Source organism: Ambystoma mexicanum, chromosome 2p, assembly GCF_040938575.1.
Source record: "Ambystoma mexicanum isolate Mex_15411 chromosome 2p, UKY_AmexF1_1, whole genome shotgun sequence".
In the NCBI taxonomy this organism is placed as follows: domain Eukaryota; kingdom Metazoa; phylum Chordata; class Amphibia; order Caudata; family Ambystomatidae; genus Ambystoma; species Ambystoma mexicanum.
In genome coordinates, this window is record NC_090923.1 from 362,674,938 (window position 1) to 362,701,926 (window position 26,989).

Consider the following 26,989-nt stretch of genomic DNA (forward strand, 5'->3'; position numbering starts at 1 on the left):
GTATTCCAAAAAGTCATGTATAAGTTGTAAGGAGGGGTGAGTCGGGTGTAATGCTCTATTTTATTTTTATTTTATTTTATTTTTATTAGCCCTATGATTTACAAAATTTAAAACCTTTAGCTATACCATTATTTCATTTCAAATTATTAAATCAAATAAAATTCAAGTAAAATAACAAAAATGACTTAAACCAATCAATAGACGTATGATAGTGATGTTTCTTTGAAGGCACTCACAACCACTATCAAAGAATAAATCAAAATTGTATTGTCGGCCATTTGCTGGAATTTCACTTCTCCCCACATATAGATGGTGGCTTATTAATCCTAGTACATTTATACAGATACATCTTCGATTTTCTTAAAGATTACTAGTAGAAATGTTGTTAGTGCTAGATTAATACAAAAAAGGTAGCAGGCGCCCCTCTCTCGAAAGAACAAGGCATGATAACCTGTTCAGTGGTCATTAACCACATTGAGAGTTCGCAGCCATTATTATTGCTGGTGGTACTCTCGTTCAGGTTGGAATTGCCATTGCATTTCGGTGCTGGACTGCCCCTGGGCAGGACAAAGACTGATATGCAAATGGATATTTCCCATCTGTGAAAGGCACAGTGAGTAAAAGCAGTGGCTGCGAACTCTCAAGTGGTTAGTAACCACTGAACAGGTTATCAGGCCTTGTTCTGTCGAGAGAGGGGCGCCCGCTACCTTTGCAGTGCTAGATTAATGTTCATCTTTTCCCCTTCTAGGAAAATTCTCCACCAAATATCAATCTCTCTGGAATGGTGGCCTTGCCAAATTTCCCCCAAATATAATTGTCTTTCCTTTCTGAGATTCGGGCATTCCAGTGTCAGATGTTTTAAAGTTTCCAACTCATTGCTATCTTGGCACAATCTACAATGCTTAGACTCCTTTGAAGTTCTTTTCCTATAGTTATTGTCTCTGCAGGGTAGAATATTAAGACGAAATCTCATGTAATAATACCGAAAAAACCAATTTGGGAATAGTGTCATATACTTGGGCAATTGGTTTAGTTTTCGAGAGTGGAACCAAAAATCTTTCTGGCCTCTATATCTATGAATTTCTTCCTGCGTTTATATCCAGTATTTAGTAAACATTTTTTTCTTTACTTTGTCAGGATTATTGGTTAGGGATACTTCTGATTCGCCCAGATCTTCTAATACGGAGTGGCAGATTGATTCCCATTCAGACAGGGTTGGATCCGACTGAGCCTCCATTGCTTTTTTCAGAATTTTTAAGCCTCCAGTTGATGTCTCTTCCAGACAGTTTCCGATAGAAGGCAATTACTTTCCAATCCACTATTGCTTTTAAAGATGTTAATGCCAACTCTTTTCTAAGTATTTGAATGGGAAAGGATTTCGGCACTTGAAGAACTGTCCTCCGGAATAGTCCTTCCAATAAAGGCCATATTTTGACCGGGAGCAAAAATGAAGTTTCAGCTCCGTAGGTCAAGATTTGGGTGACTTTTGATCTATGAAAGGCCACCAACGGAATCAAACTGAATCTGCAGAATCTTCTTAACAAGATTTTGGATTGGCACGGTAGATTTTTCATTTTATTTTTTAGGATCTCAATTCGCGGCGCGTTACTCGCTGCATTATTCACACAAATGCCCAAATAGATGAATGAATTTACCTCTAGTACTTTCTTCTCCTTCAAAAACCATCCAAATTGTTTTGTGTCTTTTCTTTTGCCTGTTTCTCCTAATCTGAGGATTCTTGATTTTTCCGGGTTGATAGTCAATTCATTTGTGTCCACATAGTCCTGCAGAGCTTCTAGTTGGTGTTGAAGTCCTATGGGTGTATCATCAATCAAGACTATGTCGTAGATATGTTCTCTGTTAGATGGCCTGCCTTGTCCAGTCTCACCTTTATTGTAGTGTCTTCGTGTAAATGTATAATGTTTTTCATCAACACTGCTGGACATTTACACGTTGTTAATTTCGTCCATAGTTCCATTCTTTTGATCGTATCAAAAGCATGTGATAAGTCAATGAAGGCGATGTAAAATGTTAATTCTTTGTTCCTAACAGCTCTTTCAGTAAGTTTAGTATGAAAATATTTAGTGGGGTTCCCCTCCCCTTGACAAATCCTGATTGCCATGGGTCTCTGTGGTCTGTCGATTCACTCCATTTAATTAAGGCCTCAGTATTGAAGCAAAGACCTTACCCGCGACATCCAGTAAGGCTATCAGCCTATAGTTTTCTGGGTTTGTTCTTAAACCTTTTTTGAAAATTGGGACCACAACACTCTCCTTCTAAGATTTTGGGACACTTCCAGATGTTAGTACGTATTTGATGAGTTGGTGTAAAAACTTCGCCCATTCTTCAGGGTCACTTTTTTGAGGCTCGTTCGTCAGCCCGTCCGGGCCCGGGGCCCAAGAGTTATTTAAATTTCTGATGATGTTTTTTATTGTGGTTATCTCAATGTCTAGGGGATCATTGGCATCATTTCCCACAATTTCTATTCTCATGGTGGTTGTATGCTGATCTTGCATTTGTTTATATTAAGTGCACTAATTGCTCTCGGATATCGAATTTGCTGTTAAGGCCTCTTGCAGTGGGTCCAATTCATTGATCAATACCCAGGTTCCAGCAGTGTTCCTTTTCCCAATATTACTTAGCATGCGTTCGGAATCATGATTTAGAATTTTTTTTTGTGCATTCATAACCAATTATGCCATTTCTGTTTAATTTTTCGGATTTTGAGCAATTTAATCTCTGAAGGTACGTTCTTCAAATCTCTGATACTAGTTTTTAAAGTTTCTTTCTTTTCCAAATTTGCCCTGTCATAGACGTGGCGATGTGACATGATCGTTTATTTTTAAGGTTGTTTCAAAGATTTTCAATAAAGGCACATAATCAATGGTCGGTAGTGGGTCCCTTTGTTCGAGTTGGGTAACGACAGTCATTACATTTTCATTCAAGACCAGAATCTTTTCCGTTTGAATTCTTAGTCTATTTTGACCTGAGTTTATTAAGATAGGGTGACCATAAATCTGTTGTTTAAACGTGGTCATATTACAGCAGGTTAGCTTGACTGGACTGTGGTGGCTAGATTGAGTTGGTATTACTTCAAGCTTTTCAATGATCTTTGACAAGTTAGATGAAGTTGAAATGTAGTCTAAAATTTCTGCCGATTTTTTTTTTTTTCCCTGCCACGTGGGTTTTCCTGGTACGTCTCGTTTCGTTACCCCATTTACGATTATGCAGTCTTGTGATTGTAGGGCAGTACACCATGCTACTCCCCGTTTTTCTTTTCCTGTTGGGTTTATTAAGTCATCTGCGATTTCGTTATTGTTTTTATCTATGCAGGAACAGTTCAAATCTCCAACAATTATCACAAAAGGGTCAGACCATTTCTCTCTCTGCCCATAAGTTAGAGAGAGAACGTCTGTCAAGAGAGTGTTGTTCTTTTCCATCGCTGGATTCCAGTATATATTTATTAGTATTAGGACCGGTTTCATTTGCACATTGTAGGCGTTCAGTAATTCCACTACCACCATCTGAATGGTGTAGGGTTCTCACTGTGTAACATAGACCAGTTTAAATCATTTTTAATTGCGGTTAAGCCATAGGTCTTCCTTTAATGCCTTTCAAGGCTGGGTTTATAAAAACGCAAAAGCCTTCCATCAGTGGAGATTCCCTTAGCCAGGTTTCCTGGAGGCATATCATTTCTGCGCCTCTTTTTTCAAATTCGTTTTTGTTGAATAAATGGCTGAAACCTCTGTTATTCCATATGATAAGGGACCATTCTTTACTTTAGTGTGTCTTAAGGCATTATTAGGTTTGCATCCTTTCTGTTGCTAAATTTGCCAACCATTTCCATTTAGTCTGTTTAATTTGATTCTGCATCATTATTTTTTATGATTTTCATAGTCCTCTCTTGAAATTGGAGATTCTTTTGTTGTTTCATGGATCCGTTTTCTCTTTCCACAGGTAGTTCTAAGGTTTTTTCACTTAAGTCAAAGCCGATTGATCTCAAGTTGTGAGCCTCCACCAGTAACAGTTGCTTCACTAGTCTTGAAACAGTGTGGATACGAATACGGTCCGTGTGTTTCTCGTCTGGGAATTCTATTAGCGCAGAGTCCTTTGAAGTTATTCATCTCAAGGCTGGCATGTGGTGGAATAGTTTCACCACGTTGTTGCGGTTTAAGGTCAAGCCGTCATTTAAATGTAGTATTCTTTCCAGAAAAAGGCCTTTGTTGTTATCTGTTGGAGTGTGGTGACGGCTGGGTGACCATGTACAATTTGTGACTTGGTTTAATCTAACAGGGTTTTGCAACTTGTCTAATTTATTGTTTGAATGATCTTTTAATTTAATTGCTGGATTTTTCTAGGGTACTTCTCCCAGTTTTACTTGCAATTTCTCTCATTTGTTTGTAGCTCCGTTCTCCACGGTTAGTGTGCTATTTCCTGTAGTTTTTGTGAGACCACTTTCCAGTTCTTCGTTTATTCCTTTTTTGTTAATGTTGGTTTTAGCAATTGATTTCATCTGAAGTTTCAAAGGTTTCTTGACTTTTAATTTTTGAAAAGTATCCTGATTCTCTATAAAGGACTCTTTTTCATGATCAATTTCTTCGGTGGAATGACAACCCACTCCCTCTTCTTCATCATTACCATCGGACAGGCTTTCCACACCTTTATCATCTTCCAATACATGTCCATAAGGGCAATGTCTGATGAGTCCGATGACTCCGGTTCTTCCAGCTCAACCCTTTTTATTTGTTTAGAAGAAGTTTTCGGGTCACATTTATTTTGGTCATCATGTTTATGAGAATTTGATTCTTTAGGCAGAGTTACATTTTTTATAAATGTTTGATTTTTATTTGATTTCTGTACTGTCTGAAGCGGTTGATTTTTGGGCTTTTTCCCTGTTTGCAATTTGGGGGGTCTTCTTTGTAGGATGTTATTCCTACCTTTGTTTACACTCGGTGGGGCCAGTTGTTTTTTTGTTGCCCCATTCCCTTTTTAGTAAATATTTCACATATTTTCTGTTTGGTCGGCTCATTAATGGATGGAGCTAGTGTCGCTTCGAGCTCTTGTTCAATTGCATTCATTTGTTCAGTGTCCATTATCGAGCCATTTGCTTTAGGCAAATAATTGGAAGGGTGAGTTTCCTTTCTCCCCAGTTTGAGTTGTCTGTATGTTGGGCAAAGCCTTTTGTCCTTAGTATCCTTCGAAAACTCTACTCCTGCCTTTTTTCCTTAGGTTTGCTTTAAAGGCCTTTCTTTCCTGGTTTGTTCTAGGTGAGATCCCTTTCTTTGGTTTTTCTCTTCTGTCGTTCGAGAATCCTCATGAATTGTCTGTGTTACATCTTCAGATAGTGTAAGCGGAGTAGAAAGTTGATTTGAGTCGTACTCTTCCGTTGGTGAAACAGTTTCTACAATAGGCATCTTGTTTGGAGATTCTCCTAGTGTGAAGGGGGCTTGTAAATTGTTATCGACTCTCTCTTTAACACTCTGCAAAGCTTCTTCTTTACGTTTCTCTTGTCTTGGAAGTTCCTCTCTTGCTTGGTCATCGAGAGGGTGGTTGTCAGGTATTACTTGGGGTAGTTCTGAACGGTTATCCAAGCACCCTACTGAACCTTCTTTTCTCAGTTGTTTCCATTTGTCTCTCTTTTCCTTCATGATTGGCTCTAGGATAGTGTGAAGTAGTTGAGAGATCCTATGTTCGGTATTATCCATATTGCTTTGTAGAGCATTAATGAAGCCTTCCATGAAGATCATCTTTGAATGTACCATAGCCAAAAGGGTGGTATGGTATTTTAGTGTAACTGTGGCGTATTCATGGAGCTTCATAAACGGAACTAGGATATCAGACATTGTTGATATCAAAAGGAAAATGTCATGCTGAAATGTTTTGAGAGACTTTGGTTGTGCCGCTGTTTCTGGATCATCAAAGGGGCCTTCTCACTCTGAACCGATGCCATTAAAAGAACGCTTGGACATGAGCCTCTTCAACTATTTGAGTTTGTGTTACTTGATCCCCCACCCCCCCTATTTTTGGCACAGTGTCGAGGAAATCTTTGATTCTTAGCGTTTACGTTGACAACTTCACCCTTTTCCTTTTTTTCTAACAAGTAAGTTTCCAATAAGTGTGTGTCAGTAATTTCACCATCCTGTATCATTTGTTTTTGTTTACAATTATGTGATGTAAACAAGAAACCCATATTTATGTTTTCCGTTGCCTTTTGGGCGTAAAAGGGATTTACTGTCCGTTAAATATTGACAGTCTTTGTGGTTTCCAAATATTTTTTTCACAGCCTTGATTTAGTAGATTTTGTCTGTCAAATCTTGTGCAGTCACTTCCTCTGTTTGTAGTCTGTTGTTTCCATGGCATTCTGTCTTCACTTATTTTTGTGTTTTCCTTTAATTGCGGCCGGCCTTTCAGCATATATCTTTATGTCGGGCTGGACGCCCTGTCTACTGTTTTTTTCGGGGTGGGTTCTTTATTAAGAGTAGGAGGTTTTGGTTGAATATCTTCCTCTATTTTAGAGTTCGGCAAAGGGGCTGAGTCCACCTTTGGTTTCATCGAAACCACAAGAGTCATTTTGTTATTGTTTTCTTCTTCTGGGCAAGCATTGGACCCGTTTGAATTATCACAAGATTCTCCATGCTTATTCTGGTTATTGATCTGGGATGAATTGCAATTGTCAATCTGTACTCCAGGATCTCTCTCCTTGTCCTGCAGTTGCTCCAGATGGTCTGGCCCACTGCCAGAATGTTTTTATATCGAGGGAAGGCAGTTCCTCTCTTCGTCTTCCTTTGTTTGTTTTGTCATTGCGTCGATATGTAATGCTGTGCTCAACCCTATGTTAACGTCTATATTAAATGGGTAGGACATCTTGTCAAGGCTCACATCTGTGTGTGCGTTTTCATAAGGTGAAAATGTGCCTTTCTCCTTAGGGGTTCAGCACTTTTCTTCAAATGTTGTCTCACAAAATGGAACGTCTGTGGGGGGTGTTCATGGAAATTTGAGGCGGAATTGGGCGCGGTTGTTGCAAGGATTCCAATGTTTCTGAATTAATGTCAACAGTCATTATTTTGCACTTTTCACTTACCGCTCCCAAGTCAGTATCACGATCACCTCATTCCTCTGCCAACCGCCGCCCGCTGACGCCTGACACTGGACAGGATGTGTCCTTCCTCGTTCTATTTTTCATTTTTATATTATTAATTCATGTGTCTTCTTGTAGTTGATTTCACTTTTTTGATTTTCCACATTCCTCCTGGTGTTTGGATTTTATGCATAGAGTGCTACACAACACTGCGTACTATTACGCGAGTGTTTGGACCCACAGTCATCAGGAGGAATGTGGAAAATCAAAAAGTGAAATCAACTAAATCTGTGTTGCGACCCGCCCAGAGTGGGATACAGAAACAGAGGGTGCATGTCTGTTGTTAGTCCGGTTGGAGCACTCCTATCCGGAAGAGAATATACTACGGGATATGCATATGGCCTCTTATTGTTGAATTCACCTGAATTAACCAGCCACCAGTGAGGATCTACTCCACTACATCTGCTAAATCTCAGAATTTATAACATGGAGATGATGTGGCTTACTCCTGTCCATGAAAGGCAAGACATCTGATCTTGCCTTCACGTCCTGATGAAGGTCTGAAAAAGAGAAGGACATGATTTTTAGTCCCATGACTGAAACACGTGTCGTCTACATAAACTGTTTGAAATTATAACAAACTGCTAACGACACCAGTACTGAGGATAGGGTTGGAATATGTTGTACAAGTACCTTTCTAAGATATGTGTAACATGAAGTTTTGTTTACACAACAAAGAAGGGAAAGCCATTGCTGATTTGTGAGTGTGTATGTGAATGAATGGCAGAGAATATTTGATAGTGAGCCTGATTGTATAGAATTATGTTCAGAATATTGATTGTATGCTATGGGTATGTATTAGTATAATAATGTTTATTGTATATATTTTTGTATTGATTGAATACAATTTGCATTTAATGTATTGAGTTAGTAGGACTTGGCATCCTTTACTCACTGGTCCACCCCATTATTTCTTCTTTACTGCTTTTGTAATCACCGGGACGAGTGTGAGGAGTCCCTCTGTCTTTGATATATACTCAGCTGCTTTCACACTGATTGGGACGAGTATGATGAGTCCCTTTGCATTCATTATACTCTTTGCTGCTTTTAATGTTACTGAGACGAGTATGATGAGTCCTTCAGTATTCGTTATATGTTTTTACTGTTTATTCCATTATTGAGAAAAGTATGATGGGTCCATAGGTATTCGTTATACTCTTTGCTGCTTTTACTGTTACTGAGACGAGTATGATGAGGCTTTCAGTATTTGTTATATGTTTTACTGTTTATACCATTACTGAGACAAGTATGAATAGTCTCTTGGTATTTGTTACATTTGTTACTACTTTTACATTTACTGGAACAAGTACGATGAATCTCTCGGTATTCGTGATGCTCTGTTGTAAAGCGCCTGCCCGTGGCCCCTCCCGATTCTCCCGCTGTTCCTGTTACCCTTGTCTTTTTGGATTTGCATCACTGGTTCTTCAAGTGGGGTCGGGATCACTCCACCGCAATAAAGGCTTCCAGCGTCTTCCTCCCCTTCCCTGCTTCGGTCTCTGTGGGTCTGCAGAGTATTCTGCTGTATGGTCTCATAGGAGGCTGCTCCCTGTCGGCTTCTGCACAGCTGGAGTCCCTCTTTGTTCTCTGCGTCCTCTCAACCGAGGACCTCCCGAATGTAATGGCTGCTCTCTCCCAGTTTTGAACTTCCTGGGCTTCACCTGATCGGTGAATACGACCTCCTAATAATACAACCTCTTAATGCAAGTCCTTCTTTGCTTTTTTATGCATTTGAGCTGGGTCCTCCTCAGCTGAGGCTCTTTGGCATTCTACTCTTGCTCTGGAGTATTCTTTCTTACTCCAAAGTGCCCACTCTTCACAGTATTCTCTATTTTCCATGGATGAGTGATCAGCATTGCTCCACCACTCTTCTTCTCAGTGGATCTGTGTTAGATTTGAATACTGGAGACTGGGATGAGATAATAGAAACACTAAGGGACATTGGAATGCCCAAATTAAGCGCTGAGGAGAGAGAGAACTTAGATGCCCCCATCACACTGGAAGAACTAAAAGCAGTGATTGAGGCGTTACCCACCTGCAAGGCTCCGGGAACAGACGGACTCCCTAGTGAGTTGTATAAAACATATAAAACGGAAGTGCTGCCCCCGCTGTTGGCTATGCTAAATGAAGCCTTTGAAATAGAAAGTTTGCCAGAATCCCTACGAGAAGCAATAATTGTCCCAATCCTCAAACCAAATAAGCCGAGCATGGACTGCGGATCGTATAGACCGCTGTCCATGCTGAACCAGGATAGCAAGATTCTTACAGCTGTGTTAGCGGGGAGATTGAGACAGGTGATAAGCAAACTTATCCATCCTGATCAGACTGGATATGTCCCGCATAGAAGCATATCCGAGAACCTTAGGAGACTTCAACGGGTCATGGAATAGACAGAGGAAGGAGAACAAAAAGTCACAATTGTTTCTTTAGATGCAGTGAAGGCCTCCGACTCTGTTAAATGGCTGTGGCTTATCGCAACCTTGCAGGAATATGGGATGGGGCCAAATATCTGAAATGGATTAAACTACTGTACAGCTCACCATTGGCTAGAGTTAAGACGGATGCAGTAATCTCAGAAAGATGGCAACTTGGTAGAGGCACTAGACAGGGATGCCCCTGGTCCCCAATGCTATATATTCTCGCACTAGAACCCCTAGCTATATACCTAAGACAACAGTATGGAGAGGTGGGGATTTTCCCTAAAGGAGGGCCACATCTTATATCATTGTATGCTGACGATATGTTGCTGTATTTGAGATACCCAGAAGAAAACCTGCAATACATCCTAGAGGTTATGGAACAATTTTCGTCGCTCTCGGGCATTGCAGCTAACCCTAGAAAGTCATGCATAATCCCCCTGGGGAGATATAAAGGGATTTTGCGAGAGCACCTACCCATTTTACAAATACCCTGGGAGACCGATATCTACCATGCTGTTGATAATGAACACAAATATAATACAGAAAAGGCAGTGATGAACATTGAGAACAGCATAAGATTTTGGGCTAAGCTCCCACTGGCTATGATAGGAAGGGTGGTGTTGTTGAAAATGGTGGTGTTGCCTAGGTTGATACATTTTTTCGGGAACATACCATACTTGATACCTAAGCGGATCTTTGCCAAACTCCGGAGCATATGCAGAGGTTTTATCTGGCACAACACTAGAAACAGAATAGCCCTGTGGAAACTACAGAATGCATACAATAAAGGTGGCATTAAACTTCCTAACTTCGAGATCTACCACTGGGCCAGCCAGTTGCAATACGTGGTCAAGTGGCTATCGGAAGACTCAACAGCTGAGTCTAGGCTGCTGCGGTCAGACTGTGCTCCATTTTTTCTGAAAGAATGGATATGGTTGCCCAAAGCTGAACTAAATGGGTGCCCGAGAATGCTGGCACTGGGATGGCAAATGTGGCGGAAGGCTTGCCAGGCTATGGCAGGCCTGACCCCGTGCTCCCCGCAAGTGCTGCTTGTAGCACTGACCAATGGGGATGCACAACTGAGGCAGATGATACACAAATATTGGGAACTGGTGGGTATTGCAACACTGGGAGATATATGGTAAGATGGGAACACACTGGAATTTAATGCACTGGTAGAGGATACGGGCCTACACCTGGGGCAACATATGACATATATTAGACTGGTACGTCAGGCCGAGATAGTGCTAGAAGATCAATCAGATACAGTGATAGATACAATATATGATATTGCAGAGGGAGGGCATGAGGTCTCCCGGATCTACGAATGTCTGATGACTAAAGTGGAGAAGGAAGTGTTCCAGCTGAGACGAGAATGGGAAGAGGAAGTGGGAGAAAGTATGAATGATGGGCAGTGGGAGAGGGTTCAAAGGTACCATAAAAAGGTGTCCAGAAATGCAAGGCTGCAACAGATCCAGCTATATGTGACTCACAGAGCGTATATGACCCCCCAAAGGATAGCCCGATTTATGAATGCATGAATACAAAAATGCTCCAAGTGCGGAGAAGTGAATGCCGGCATGACACATATGTTCTGGGCGTGCCCAGACATTGGGGAATTCTGGAAAGAAGTGGCCCGCCGCCTGGCAGAGAAAGGCATCACGCTAATGGTGGAATTGGTGTGGGAATGCATGTTGAGGGGTTCCCTAGACCACGTAAGCTAAAGCATGTGAGTAAACTTAAAGACCTATTTTACATACTAGCCAAGTGCAGAATTGCTATGGGCTGGAAAACATGTAACAGACCCAAGATAGAGGTCTGGTGGAATGACCTTAAGAAGTGGGCAGAAACTGAAACGGCAGTATGGACCGAGGCAGCTAATAGAGGAGGAGAGGAAGAGAGGAAGAGGCAGATACATTGACAGCCTGGAGGCACTTAGTGGCCACATTGTCTGGGTCTACCCAAGAAAGTCCAAGTGGCAATGACACCTCCCGAGACACGGAAGAGAGTACATCCCTAGAGGATGGGGCAGACGGTGAAGAGAAATAGGCTTATGTTGTTGGGGGGGGGGGGATAGGGTTTTTTGGCACCCATGGTTTAAATATGACACGAGCTATGTAAAATGTATAACATATACCGCTAAGCGTGTTGTTATGTGAATAATTGATTGTTGTAAAAGTTAATAAAAATTGTTTTTAAAAAATGATTTGAATACTGAAGATTTTTTTACAATAGCAGATAGTGTTTTTTTCATGATGTGACTTCTGAGGCAATGATGGTCTGAGGCGTTCATGGTAAAGGGAGTTCCTTCATGGATGGGAGTCCTTGTCCCCAAGAGGGGAGTGTCTCCCTGTGAGGTCCCACTGACCGCCCCCCAAGGGGTGAATGCTAAATAGCGGGTTCACCTCCCTAGCCTCACAGAGAAGGGCTCCCCTCCACGGAGAAGTGACGAGATCCTGTGAATCATCACACATCCCATGAATGGGAGCTGTTTCAGTAGATGACAGGCAATTGATTTATGATTTGAAATCTCTCTTTGGTCAAGTAGAACAAAATGTCAATTCCTCCTTGGGATCTCTGGGGGATACTCTGGTTGTGCACTGGCATTATGACATTGTGTATGTCTTCCAATGTTTTCCTCTGATCTCTCACATTTTTCTGTGCATTCAGCAGTGTGGAACGACTATCATCCTGTGGTTTCAGGCTCGGAAAGGGCAACATGATACACATAAACTCTGGATCTGAAACTATTTCGCTGAGGAGGGATCGTCTGTCACAAGCAAAAGTCAGGAACCTTTGCCTAAATCTAGCTAGACTAAACATTAATGGATGGTTACTGAGATTTTGAGATATGAGGACTATGTGCTCTCTGTTTGTTTTATTATTTCTAATGCGCACCAGACCCAGGGGTATCAGGGCGCAACAGTTACAAGAATATGCAAAGCTTGGTTACAAAGTTACAGAATGAAATATAATCAAATACAATTGTATAAAATGATATACAGTATATACATGGATCAGGTGATGCAGGATACAGATAGAACATGCAGCACTTAAATTTACATTATTACAGTAGAAAGTTCATGGTGTTAAGTTACATCTTAGCTGCAGAGGAATAGGGTCACAGGTGGAGATGACACTGGCATGTTACCAGTCTGTGGATTTGAGCCATGTGATAGTGTTAGATCTGAAGTTCGGGTAAGATTGGTCTTCTCTGAGTGAGGAGGGCAAGGAGTTCCAGAGTTGGGCCACCTTTACAGGGAAGCTGCATCCTCTTATCTTTGATGGTTTGAATCTGGGTACGGACAAGCAGTTTAGGTTGACTAGTCTGGATGGTCTTACAGATGTTCGTCTGTGGAATCTTTCAGAGAGGTAAGTAGGGACAGCCCTGTTTAGAGATTTATGGGTAAGTTTGCAGTCGCTCAATGGATCTTTATGGGTGTTATGCTTTAAAGACTGTGTTCTGTTTCTTCACACTTCACAATAATTCTATAGTGAAAAAATATGTGCTCTTACTTGGGCAAGGACAAGTTTAAGATTGTCACCCTGGCTTAGATCCTGCATACTTCGGGCCTTGAAACACTTGTGTATAGGCGCGTTATTTATGTCATATATCATACTGTGTATCTTCAGGACTGACTAGTGTCACTGGGCCATCAGGAGGCCTACTGTGTGCAAGCAATGGAAAGATACATGAAGATTCTCGTCTTTCCATTCATGGATGCCTGGCTCATTTGAGTAAGTTCTTTGGAGATGGTGTTGCCCTGCCTGTACCACACTTGATTTATCATCTGCTGCACTGCTTCGGCTTTTCCTTTGACTTTAAATAGGTCCTAGGCTGTGCAATAGAGAGCACAGAGTTAAGGTGGCATTGTTTCCAACAACTGATGAATTTCAGTTTTTTTTATTTTTTGTATCTAGAATCTGACCTAATGGACAGATTTTAGGAGGTCACCCTAGTTCTAGTGTACAGGGGAACTCTGAGAGGTCAGCCAAAACCCAATTAAGGTAAAAGTGGACAGCAGTCATGGCTATTCTGAAGAGAGTGTGTATGGGGTCAGGGGTCCACAATGACTCCACACAGTGAAGCACACAATAATTCACTTTAGACAGTAATGTACAAAAATGCAGTATTTATTCTAGGCCTTAGACGCACACTAAGAAAATGAAACAAGCAGGTGATACTATCGCACAACACTCAATAATAAACATATTTCCAGTCACCACATGTTCTTAAAATGCATGCAATGGCTTACATAAGCAATGGAGGTAAATACATTGATGCAGTAAAGATAGAACCAAGTCACAAGTGATATTCCCCAACTTCAGTAATCCAATCCCTAAGAAGAATGGGGCCTTGTGCCCAAGGTCACAGGAGTCACAATGCTTTTCCCCAGAATGTATCGGTAGCCGATAAATTGGTTGTGTTGGTGATTGTTCAAAAGAAGAGAGGCAACAAACTTTCCAGGTAAGAAGCAGTGGAATGAAGGATACAAAGAGACTGGTTCTCAATGTTATCCTATGGCGGACAGGGGGAGACAAATGCTTTGCGTTTACTTACCCCTCTGACTGCGGTTTTCCCAGATGACTGGATAGGTCACTGGAGGTTTGTTTTCTTGGTGATGAGCACACAGCAGTGTAAGTAACATCTCTCAGCCATAACCTATATCTAGCATCCGGCTTTATATACCTGTTATACGGTCATAGTAAGAGATCTTATCATTTCTTGGCCATTAGATGGTGATTTGGTACTAATCAATGTTCTTTCAGTTTCAAATTGAAGCCAGACATTTTGACGCAGCTCTTTCGGTGCCGCCTGCCCTACTGGGCGCAGGGACCTGTTAGAGCCAGTAGGCTACTGTTTCTTTAAATATATTGTCACCCTACACTGACTGAATATCTGAGGCAAACTCTGCACATTCTGTAAATGAGCTGTACTCTAACTGAATGCTACATTTACAAACATAGCAGAAACGTACATGACATTTGGGACACAGCAACCTATTTGTGAATGTAGCGTTCAAAGTACAGCTCAGTTTATTGAGCGCGTAGTGTTTTCCTTAAATATACTGTCACCAAACTACTGCATTTATTAGTGTTTAGGATGGCAATATATTTAAGAAACAATAACATAATGTGCTGATAGGTCCGTATGCCCTTCTGGCAGTGGCCAATGTGGTGCACCGAAAGTGCATCTCTACAGGCACCCAAAAGTGGCTCTGGAAATGATTTTCAAAGTTGTTCCATATTAACATATACTGGAAGCTCTGCAACAAATTCTTTAACTCATCCGACTCAAAAGAGGACAATGGATGGAGGAGAGGCCCACCGGGAAATCTCCAGAGACATCTATCCACCAATGACTGTCCAGTGAACGCGCTGTGGCGAAACAGCTGGTGACAAAAAGGCAGCGCCAAAATAGGGTGTACTGCCTGCAAATGCGCCATTTACTCTTGAACTCCTTACCCCACCATAATATATATGACTATTGCTTCCCAATATGATCTTGAATCGTGGCCCTCATTGTGAATTTATTCAGAATATCAGGATTCTAAAATTGACTCCTATTTGCATCTGTATATCTAAAGTTTGGTGTGGGGGAAAAAAAACATGTTCATCTATGTTTATAGGCTGCCATGCCAACAAGACCGACACCTGCACTTGTATGATCCGAATGTCACAAGGCCTAGTAGGGCCGAATATTGCTGTTCATATTCCTCTGTCCCCTTCCCCCATAGTCCCGCGGGGCCTGGAAACACTTTCTGCTGTATAGGCACCATACCATACAAATGTTCAATAAATAAAATAAAACGCTTGGAAATGTAGGCAGGCGGTTTAATCATTCTTAGATAGCGCGGTTAAGACTGTTACACGTTTATAAAACCATACAGGTTGCAGATGCTTATCCGGAGCAGTATGCGTTTCTGTTTATTCCTATGCTATTGAAAATTCAAAGCTGTCTTAATCAATTTTTCGTAAATTTGTTAGAAGGGGTTATTTTCTGAATAAACACTGGATTGTGCTGTCAGACACCAGCTGTCAAGTGATTAGCCTGGTAATTGTTGCCAGGCACTTGTAGGGACACAGGAACAAAGCGAAGCTTCGGGTGTCAATTTACCTGAACCGAGCGTTTCTTTTAAGAGTACAGCACAAAATCTCGTATTCTATCATTTGGGTTTTTTGGGAAAGAAACCTGCGGCTGCTGGCAGGATTCCAACGTGTGTGTACCTTCACATTTCGATCGTTGCTGAGTGGTTGTATCGTGGGAGGAAGAGCCCCTTATCGGAAAACACTATTTATTTTCTCCCAGAGTGATGACGCATCTAGCTCCCCAAAGCCGATGCTAATGAAACGCCCAGCACCTCTTGCTTCAAGGCTTCTTGTTATGCCTCAGTTGATTTTTTTCGGGGTGAGTTGGGGACGGGACGTGAGAAAACCACAGGAATGCTTTCTTCCCTTACTATGAAAGAATGACACTGCGCGAGAGAGCTAATAATGGAAGCGATCATTATAGGGCTATTCGGAATTCCTTGAAAAGCTATGGGACCCCCAGGCAGTGGATTAGTCACATGGTTACCAAGGCTTTTTACCTCTTTGTCAATGCACATCACCATCCTTTTGCAACAACTCACTTTGCCTCCTTTTCAGTGCCTAACTCTCATCTTCTAGGAACACCTCTTGCCATAATAGACAACAAATTAATTTAAATCACAACATTTGACGTGCATACTTAACGGTTCAATGCTTAACAGTGACAGCTCACCCTTAACAGACCTGCATAAGAACAGTGCTTATACAGTGCTGTAAATGTGCATTCTTTACGGTGGGATCCCATCAGCGACGAGTGGTGGGGAAGGCGATTATGAGGTGAATGGCTTTCTACACCCTATAATTTTCTTAAGAATTTGGTTTGGTTACATGTCATCACTACCACTTTAAATCTGTGCCCATACATATGTAAATTGGCCTTGCCACAGGACCCAGCCCCAACTCTCCTTGCTCTGCCTCCACTGTGCACCGCTATATAAACACACAAACATGCATGCACATATTCATTTACACGCACACACCGGAGGCATAGGCAGGGTAAGGACTGAGCCGCCAAGGCCCACCCAAAATCTGTAAATGTGCACTCAGCAGTGCAGTGTGGGCATTTATAGATGTTAATGTCACTGTGGGGGCTCAAGTACATTAGCTTCAGGCCTCACTTGTTAGACAATCCTTGCTACGCCTATGACACATACATGCATGCAGATTCCCACACAGCTCGCTCATACACACACGGGCATCCACCTCACTGACATACACGCCTTTCATCCGCCAGCTCTCATGCACTTGCAGACACCCATTCCTCTCACTCTTAGACATGGTTGCAGACATTCGCATTTCGCTCCCTTAGACCCACATACACAATATTTTACGTAACCATCTTTCGGCACAGTCCTTCTGCTACTTTGTCCACATCCCGGGTCCCGTGCACATGGTGCTGGAACCAGGAAGTCATGTTTCTGAGTCCTGAGCATTTAGAATGTGCGCATGTCGGGGCATTGAAACGTGACGGTCTTCAGGAACAGTGTGGGGTCAGTATTCTATGACCGCTGGGATAAGGGCTTTTGGATTTCCTGGATCCGAGTGCAGTTAAGGCCTTTTTTGCTGGATCCGGGAAAATCTGATCCAATTCCAGCACTGTGCTTACATCAGCATGCTTCCCAACAGCCGCCAAACCACACCCTTTCCCCCTACTTAAATGACATGGACAACTTTGAGTATGTACGAGACTTCAGCTGCTATGTTTTCTCAAGAGCAGAGCAAAGGGACTTACAGCGGTTATTTGACTCTTTCAAATAACCGCTCTATTCTGGCCTTGTGGCCCCTGGGTCATGATCATTTACATGTGTTGTATTATTCGGCACTCAGTCCCCAGTCTGGTGACCACATTTTATTTATTTCCTAACTTCTTTATTCAGGCCAAAGTCTCGTGACCATTTCTGCACACTTTGACATATTTGTGACTCGGTCACTGATTGGGGCATGGAAGTACTTCCAGGGCCCCCCTTATCACGTCTGTGAGCAAGTCGCTACCCTCATTTTGAAGCCACCTAGTGGGTTGACCAAGATAGTGGATGGTGGGCCTGGGACTCTTAAGTCCCTCTCTAAGGCAGAGGACTGTCACATGATGCCATTTAAGGATATTGTCCCTTTAAGCAACCCCGGTAGCTGAATCCATATAGAATCTGTAATACAAGGCTCTCCTCATTCCTAAATAGAAGTACTTCAGGATAGCTTGACATCAGAGATGCATCCCATTTTCTTGTCGCACTCATTCAACCAGTCTACACAGACATCAGAATCACATCACATTTAATGACGGCACTGTGGCAGTGAGTCTGCTCAAGTATCAAAAGCACAGTTGGTTCTCTTTCAGGGATAGCTAGGTATAGAAGGACTATACATGAATGATGGGGAAGTCCCCTGAAACTTACGAACAATATAAGTAATCGGTTATACAGTTGGAACTGTTAAGCAGACTCTCCTGATACGGTGTCCAGTCATTTGGTCGACTGAAAACTGGTCGAATGACATTTGGTCGACGCAATTTGGTCGAAAACCAAATGGTTGATTTTTTTTTTATTTATATATTTATTTTTCGGGTTTTCGTTTTGTAAAAAAAGGGGTTTTTAGAGAAAAAAGGGGGTTGGGGGAGGGGACCCCCCCAAAAAAATAAAAAAAAAGGGTTAAAATAAAAAAAATAAAAAATTCGACCATTTGGTTTTCGACCAAATTGGTTCGACCATTTGTCTGGTCGGCCAATTTTTTTCGACCAAATGTCTGGTAACCTCCTGATACCTTATGTTCGGAGTTTGACCCAGGAGAGAACTTTGAGGTGTTTAGAACAACCTAAGAAATGTGTTTAGCCTCTTTGTGGGCTCCACTCTTTCATATGACATGTCCCATTCACTCCAGGGGACCCCCAATGTCGGAGCACCATTCATCTAAACGTGTTGGTGCACAGTACTTTTGTGGTTCCTGGCACCTCTTTTTGCAACGGACTCCCCATGTAACTCCACTGCAACAAACCTGTAGAATAAACAAAAACAACAAGTGATAAGTAGTTAACATGTCCTTCGTAACTCTTTTTAAGTTGATTGAAAGAGGAGAGCTTTAGTTTGCTGAAGTGAGTAAGCAATGGGAGGCTACAGGCTTGTGGGTACGACGTCCATTCATCGACATGCATTTTTTCGATGAGTTTATGATGGGTTTCTTCCCCCAATTTATTTTCTTCAACAAAAAAACCTTGGAAAAAATAGGGGGCTGGGTATATAACAGGTGGGTGGTCGGGAATCGTCTTGGATTAATAGAGGGGGTTTAGGGGAACCGCCTAAAAAGAAAAAAACAATTTCGATGTTTATTTTTAGAAAACGCAAATTCAGCAAAAAAAACATTGGCAAAAAGCATGTCGATAAATGAACATAGAACCGTCTTGTGTGCTTCTTTTCAAATTAAATAATACCAGTCTTTTCTAGTAGCCTGGTATTCTACTCCCTTGTTCTATTACACACAATGGGCCTCATTACGACCCAGGCGGTAAGTTACCGCCTGGGACGTACCCTTACCACCCTGGTGTAAAGTACGTTTACGCCATGGTGGTTGGCGGATTTACTGCCCCATTCCAAGGTGAGTGGGGCGGTAAATCCCCATTTCCCATTTTACCCTTCCCCATTCCCATTTTTGCCCCATAGGGCATAATGGGAATGGGGAAAGGCGCTAATTACGCCACCGTAAATTACGGTGGCGTAATTAGCACCAAGGTCCCTTTGCGGCATGGGTTTTAACGCCTGCAAAAAGCAGGCGTTAAAATCACCATCCCGCAAAGGGACCTTGGAATCAGGCGTTGAGGGTCGGCGCCGTTTACAGCGCCGTAAACCCCTTAACGCCTGGGTCCTAATGAGGGCCAATGCCTCTTCCTTTCTTTACCAGGACCCCTTCTACCACGTGACCATGACACCCTTCCTTCCCATTGATGTGTTCCCCACTTTGCCCTAATTACACTAAGCATATGGTAGATGTGTGTGTTAAGACGAAGGATGGTGTGGATTGCTGCTCGGAGTGGGGTCCACCAAGGCCTTCCTTTCATTCCGAGCGGTCACTGGCATAGTAGCAACAGCCCACACTTTACCCTTGGCTTGACAGAATTGGATGAGGACAGTGGTTATATTAGCATGCTTCCCAACCACATCACTCAAACCATACCCCCACCCCATCCTCTCACATGCCTGCCTCAAAATACAATAAAAAAAAATGTTGTGGATAGAAGGCAACAGCTGTTTTATTTTGGCAGGAGCTAACATCCAAGTGCACCGTAACAACAACCGCCTCTGGATTCTATACTGAGCTGGCATCCTAGCTGTGCCCCTCCCACTACTCCTGAGACAGAATACATATGTATTCCTGCCAGGGTCACTCAGAATAACCTCTTCTCTGGGAAGGTGCCCATGGATATTTCTCCTCTGTGAAAGGTACAGTGAGCTGAAACGTGGTGTAGACCCTCCTGAGTGGAAGAAATTCTATAGAACAGGGTATTTGATCCATGTTCATTTTCAGTAGAGTGGCTATTATTACATTCATTTTATTTTTATTTTAGCTTTTATTTAGTGCACTATGTCTAAAAAATAAGCCTTTGGTACAGTACAATGCATGATGCATTATCATCAATACACAATCACCAATTCATTAAACAGTTTAAACACAGCATTTTAAAAACTTTAGAGCAGCAATACATAATGCCAATTTGTGTGAGTTCAAATTACAGTGCCAAAATAATTAATATCTACAATCAATTCATAATGAATATGTTTAGAAATAAGCTCATGTCTTAACGATGCTAGAGGAATACACTCAATCATTAAACGTTTTAGAGTTTTAGTACATATTATACAGTGTCTGCAAAGTCTCTCAGACCTGGATCCCAGAACTTGCCCCAACAATCTCTTTAGTTAAAACCAGGTTAAATCATACTCTTAAGAAGTCAGCCCTAAAAAAAGAAGGATGTTTAAAAAGATACCCAGGTAACATATTAAAACCTCTAAGATCAAAAATAAAATTATCCAATACCCCAGTAATTTTGAACGATTTTGTTGCCAATCTAGTTGACCTTTCAGGGTACGGTGCCGGCGCTTCTGTGTTCCCCATTCCCATTGAGTCCTAATGGACTCAATGGGAATGGGGAATTACAAAATTACCAGCACCTGGCTTCCCGGCCGCCAGACTCTGAATAGTCCAGTAGCACCAGGAAGTCAAGCGCCAGTAATTCATTACGGGTCCAGTGGCAATCTGCCAGTTTTACGGCACGGTTACCACCAGACCCATAATGAGGCCCCTTTTGTTTCTTCTTAACTGGCTAGAACATGGCACCCAAATACTTAAACTCATATACTGTTCCCAATTTAAGGTAATTCAAGAAAAATTTAACTTGAAGCTTCTGTTCGCACCGTGTTACATGCTTTTAGGATCATCACTTTAGTTTTGCCTAGGTTAAATTGTAACAGATTTTATGGCACGGCACACTCTAGCCAGGGACTTCTTCCACTGACCATGTGGTGCACAATAAAAAACTCCTTTTTTATTTTTTTTATTATTTGAACACTGGATTCTTTTTTAAAGAGGCACCCAATCCGACTCACACCAACCTTAACAAATACCCTGTGTCGCAGTGGACCATGAACCAGGCCGCTGTGTAACAAAGAAATATTTATTTATTTTTAAAATTCGAATGAAAACTCAGAGCGATAAAACATTTCTAGGGCAGCAATCACCAGTGTGGTGACAATATAAATACAAAATCTTATAAATTCTACTTTCTACCATCATCTACATAAACCTAAAATAGAAATGGAAACAAAATCACTTTTTTTCACAATCAGAGATGGCACTTATGTTATGCACTCCCCCTGCAACACTTCCCCAAACACCTGCTAACGGAATAGTGTGGATAGAAAGCAGTGGCAGGGAGTCAGCAAGAAGAGGGAAAAATCTGTTTTTAAATTCGACCCACAACTCCAGAATGGGAGGTCAAAGAAGAAAATTAAAACCTTAGAAATTAGCAAAATACCATACTCGGATTGCACTTATTACTTGTAGATCAGTTTACAATTGTGGTAGGTTAAAGAGGACGGAAATTCATGTGGCTGCACGAAAGAGACAAGGATGCTTACAGGCTACTGAGCAGGGTACTAAAGCAACATGAACACAGTTGGGAAAATCGATTTTGGGAGGAAAACAATGCAACAAAAATCACACGTGGCAGAATTGCAATTTCTTATTTCACACAGGTTTAAATTGGGAAACAGCTAAGAAAATGGGCTTAACAGGCAAAATCTGAAATCGTTTTTTGGGATGTGAAACAAAGACACAGAACAGATAGGATACTGAGGGCAAGGGATGACTTGTATGGGATGGTGTTGTGTTTTATTATGGGAAATGCAAGTCGGATTTGTAAAGGAAAGCAAATACATGGACAAAATCGGTTTAGGTAACACAATGATTAGTTCTACTGAGGCTATATGTTAAAGACTATAATTTTAAAGAAAGGCACTTGTCATGAAGAGGTTGAGTTCGAATTACAACCAAGGCAATGTGAATCTCTTTATAGGGGAATTAATTAGAATTATTCCAAATTATACAAGGGACTTGCACAGGTAACTGAAGGAAATCAAGAACCGAAATATGCTAACCGATATGGACTTACACTGATTCTTCTAGGGAAAACGGTTGAACAGAGGATACTGGCAATTTGGGAAATTACTAGGGTTTTTATGGGATTTGAATGAGGTTTGAACAAAATGCAAGGTAAAATAGCGGGGTATGCAGTTGTTGGGTACTGGGTGATGGCATACTTACAAGGCCAGCTTTAGTTTGGTAATATGGACAGCCAACCGGGTCTCTAGGCCACAGATCTGGTCACGGGCAGCGGGGTCAAGAAATCTGGTTACTAGGTCCTCTGGGCTCTCCTGGTTGGGGAAAAGCTGGGCAATGTCTGGTCACTTTGGACAGCGGGATGGGTCAGCTGGGAAAAATATTCTGGTCACTGGATTCTCCTAAAGGGATCAGCAGCCTTTCCTCCTTTCTCCCTGGATTATTGGGATGGATGTGGTTCTGGATAGGTGGTTCTGCCTGGATCTGGGTCAGCTACCTCTGGACCTGGTTCTGGAGTCTTGGAATCTTGCAGGGTGAATTTTGAATGTTGAACATCTCCCTGTATACCCTTTAAATAGCCACAGTGACATCATAGAATTTTACAATATGGACGGAAATACTCTGGACCCATCCCTTGCATGGGATAGGCTGGGTCCCCTCCTCCCTGCAGGCGGATTGGTTCCAGGGAAGTGACCTTAACATATGGGTGTATGTTTTATGACTTGCTTTGTCTCACCAGAGCTACTCTTTACCAACATAAATTATGGAACAAAACCCTTATATTGACAATAGTAACCATCATAAAAATCAGATAGGCAGGTCCCATATTTTACAAGGAATATGCCGGTTCGAACGCCAATTCTGTACGATGTTGCATTGTCCTTGAGCACAATTTGATCGTTTTCAGGAGAAACATATTATCTAAAATTCTACAAATGGCTACACATAAGCATAATACTATTTGGCATAGTTTCCCCAAGTTTAATATTGATGCCATTTATGCTTCCCACAGAAATGCATTCTTCCTACCATTTCAGTTCACCACGTACCAGAGAGCTGCAAATAGTCTTATTTTGCTTGTTCAAACATTGCATTAAAACTGTCATAATATCACATTGCTGCTTATTCACATCAATTATCACACGGTCAGGTCCAAGGGAACAGGGCACATGCCCTTGCAGCCTTAGTCACTAGTAGGTGCCACATTTGACTTTAAACGAAACTGGTCTGACAGGAATGCCTGAACGTAAGTCCTTTTTGTGGGGAAAAAAACATAATATAAATTTATATATATGCAAATATAAAAAATTGCATTAAAACTGTCATAATATCACATTGCTGCTTATTCACATCGCAAATAAAAATGTCTTAAAGTATAATGTTCTGCATTGTCAATGAGATAGATTTGCCAAAGAAGTGGGCGACACTGTAAATTAACTGTAATTATCACACGGTCAGGCCCATGGGAACAGGGCACATGCCCTTGCAGCCTTAGCCACTAGTAGGTGCCACATTTGACTTTAAACGAAACTGGTCTGACAGGAATGCCTGGACGTAAGTCCTTTTTGGGGGGAAAAAACATAATATAATATCTTTGCAGCCCCTCTCCCCAAATGTTCTGTGCGAGCTACAGTATTATTTCCCATTTAGCTTTCCCAAGGTCATTTTCTGCTTTGGAACAACAGATTTACACATGTTCATTTTTTTTCTCATGTTCATTTCACAAAATGCGTTTTTTCCTGGACACAGCTTCCCTCCTTTCTGACAGGCTTTTTATAGATCTGCTCAGTTTCTTAGACACAGAGATATGCTTGAAAATGGTTTCTTAGTAATTGATATGAAGCAAGAGAGAGCATCTTTTCTTTGAAGTACTTTGCGTATGTTGGTTTATTTCAAAAAGGTAAATCCAAGCCGTGCAATCCTGAAGCAGAATTCTTTTGCTTTCCATGGACTTTACTAATAAAACATTGCCGTTCTCGGAGGGATGGCCTTATTAGGTGGTGTTCAAAATTAAATAGACAGACAGGGCTGTGTTTTAATAGAACAAAACTGTGTGATGTTGGAAATGAAAGTAGGCACTAGTGCGATGTTTTAAATGCAGGTCATTTCCCTGTGCAGCCTTGAATGTTTAAATGACAGAACAGCAATGCACAGCCATTCTGAATTTGAGTTGTTTTCTCTGGATTCACATGAATGAAAACAAAATACAGCTATTCTTGTGATGGCTGTGTTCAACTCTCGCCCCATATGTGCTCAGAAGACCAAAACAAAGCCATTTTTGGGTAACTGCTGAAATGCAGTTTTGTGATGCCTGGAATTTCTGTTGGGGCTGGTAAATGTACCCCACATGTCCCCCCCCTGCTCTGCTGTGACTTCTTGTTGAGGGAGAGTAGGGCAGAGTTGGGTGCGTTTGACAGAGTTCTCTTTCAGCAAGGAACGGCACACCAGGATTTCTTTCCGTCTTTCGGTTGGAGGGTATGGAGCGGCACCCCCTTTTCTTCCTTCCCTTTCCATGTCCCCGGGGAGACCAATGGACTCAATGGGAATGGGGAATTACAAAATTACCAGCGCCTGGCTTTCCGGCCGCCAGACTCCGAATAGTTCAGTAGCACCGGGAAGTCAGGCGCCAGTAATTCATTACGGGTCCGGTGGCAACCTGCCAGTTATACGGCACGGTTACCGCCAGACCCATAATGAGGCCCCTTTTGTTTCTTCTTAACTGGCTAGAACATGGCACCCAAATACTTAAACTCATCTACTGTTCCCAATTTAAGGTAATTCAAGAAAAATTTAACTTGAAGCTTCTGTTCGCACCGTGTTACATGCTTTTAGGATCATCACTTTAGTTTTGCCTAGGTTAAATTGTAACGGATTTTATGGCACTGCACACTCCAGCCAGGGACTGACCATGTGGCGCACAATAAAAAACTCCTTTTTTATTATTTTTATCATTTGAACCCTGGATTCTTTTTTGAAGAGGCACCCAATCCGACTCACACCCACCTTAACAAATACCCTGTGTCGCAGTGGACCATGAACCAGGCCGGTGTGTAAATTCAAATGAAAACTCAGAGCAAAATAAATTTTAGGGCAGCAATCACCAGTGTGGTGACAATATAAATGCACAATCTTATGATACTGTTAATTCAACTTTCTAACATCAAATGCATAAACCTAAAATAGAAATGGAAACAAAATGACTTTGTTCACAGAGATTGCACTTATGTAATGAACTCCCACTGCAACACTTCCCCAAACACCTGCTAACTAGATTTTGTGTGGATAGAAAGCAGTGGCAAGGAGTCAGCAAAAAGAGGGAAAAATCAGTTTTTAAATTCGACCCACCACTCCAGAATGGGAGGTCAAAGAAGAAAATTAGCATAATAGCATACTCGGATTGCACTTGTTACCAGTAGATCAGTTTACACTTGCGGTAGTATAGATAGGACGGACATTTGTGTGGCTGCACTAAAGAGACAAGGAAGCTTACAGGCTACTGAGCAGGGTATTAAAGCAACATTAACACAGGTAAGAAAATCGATTTTGGGAGGCAAACAATGCAACAAAACACACGCGGCAGAATTGCAAATTCTTATTTCACACGGGCAACAGCTAAGAAAATGGGCTTATCAGGCAAAATTGGAAACCGTTTTTTGGGATGTAAACAAAGACACAGAACATATAGGATACTGAGGGGAAGGGATGACTGTTATGGGATGGGTTATGGGTTTTATTATGGGAAATGCAAGTCAGATTTTTAAAGGAAAGCAAATACACGGGCAAAATCGGTTTAGGTAACTCAATGATTAGTTCTACTGAGACTATATTTTAAAGACTATAATTGATAGAGAATACACTTGTAATGAAGAGGTTGAGTTCTAATTACAACCAAATCACTATGAATCTCTTTATAGGGGACTTCATTTGGGTTTTCCAAATGATACTGGGGACTTACACAGGTAACTGAAGGAAATGACGAACATAAATATGCTAACAGATATGGACTTACACAGATTCTTCTAGGGAAAAAGGTTGACCAGGGGATACTGGCAATTTGGGAAATGACTAGGGTTTTTATGGGATTTGAATGGGGTTTGAACAGGATGCAAGGTAAAATACCGGGATATGCAGTTTTTGGGTACTGGGTTATGGGATACTTACAAGGCCAGCTTGGGTTTGATAATTTGGACAGCCACCAGGGTCTCTAGGCAGAGGAGCCACGGATCTGGTCACGGGTAGCGGGGTCAAGAGATCTGGTTACTAGATCCACTCGGCTCTCCTGGTTGGGAACAACTGGGCAAAGTCTGGTCACTTTTTTTTACAGCAGGATGAGTCATCTGGACAAAAAGGTCTGGTCAATGGATTCTCTTAAAGGGATCAGCAGCCTTTCCTCCTTTCTCCCAGGATAATTGGGATGAATGTGGTTCTGGATAGGCGGTTCTGGATAGGTGGTTCTGCCTGGATCTGGGTCAGCTACCTCTGGACCTGGTTCTGGAGTCTTGGAATCTTGCAGGGTGAATTTTGAATGTTGAATATATTCCTGTGTCTCCCTGTCTACCCTTTAAGTAGCCAGAGTGACATCATAGAATGTTACAATAAGGGCGGAAATACTCTGGACCTACCCCTTACATGGGATAGGCCAGGCTACAGGTGTCCCCGCCTCCCTATAGGTGGATTGGTTCCAGGGAAGTAACCTCACCATATGTGTGTGTTTTATGACTTGATTTGTCTTACCACAGTT

The 26,989-nt window shown here is 41.8% G+C and overlaps 1 protein-coding gene and 1 long non-coding RNA gene across 2 annotated transcripts in view; one reads left to right on the forward strand and one right to left on the reverse strand.

Moving 5' to 3' along the window:
- ADAMTS9 (ADAM metallopeptidase with thrombospondin type 1 motif 9) overlaps positions 1-26,989 on the forward strand; it is a 1,221,593-nt gene that overhangs the window by 699,305 nt on the left and 495,299 nt on the right. The gene's annotated exons all lie outside the window — the stretch shown is intronic.
- LOC138566429 (uncharacterized) overlaps positions 13,672-26,989 on the reverse strand; it is a 195,538-nt gene continuing 182,220 nt past the window's right edge. The window contains exon 3 of the long non-coding RNA XR_011301935.1: positions 13,672-18,633. This is a non-coding gene — a long non-coding RNA (uncharacterized lncRNA). The remainder of the gene's footprint in view (positions 18,634-26,989) is intronic.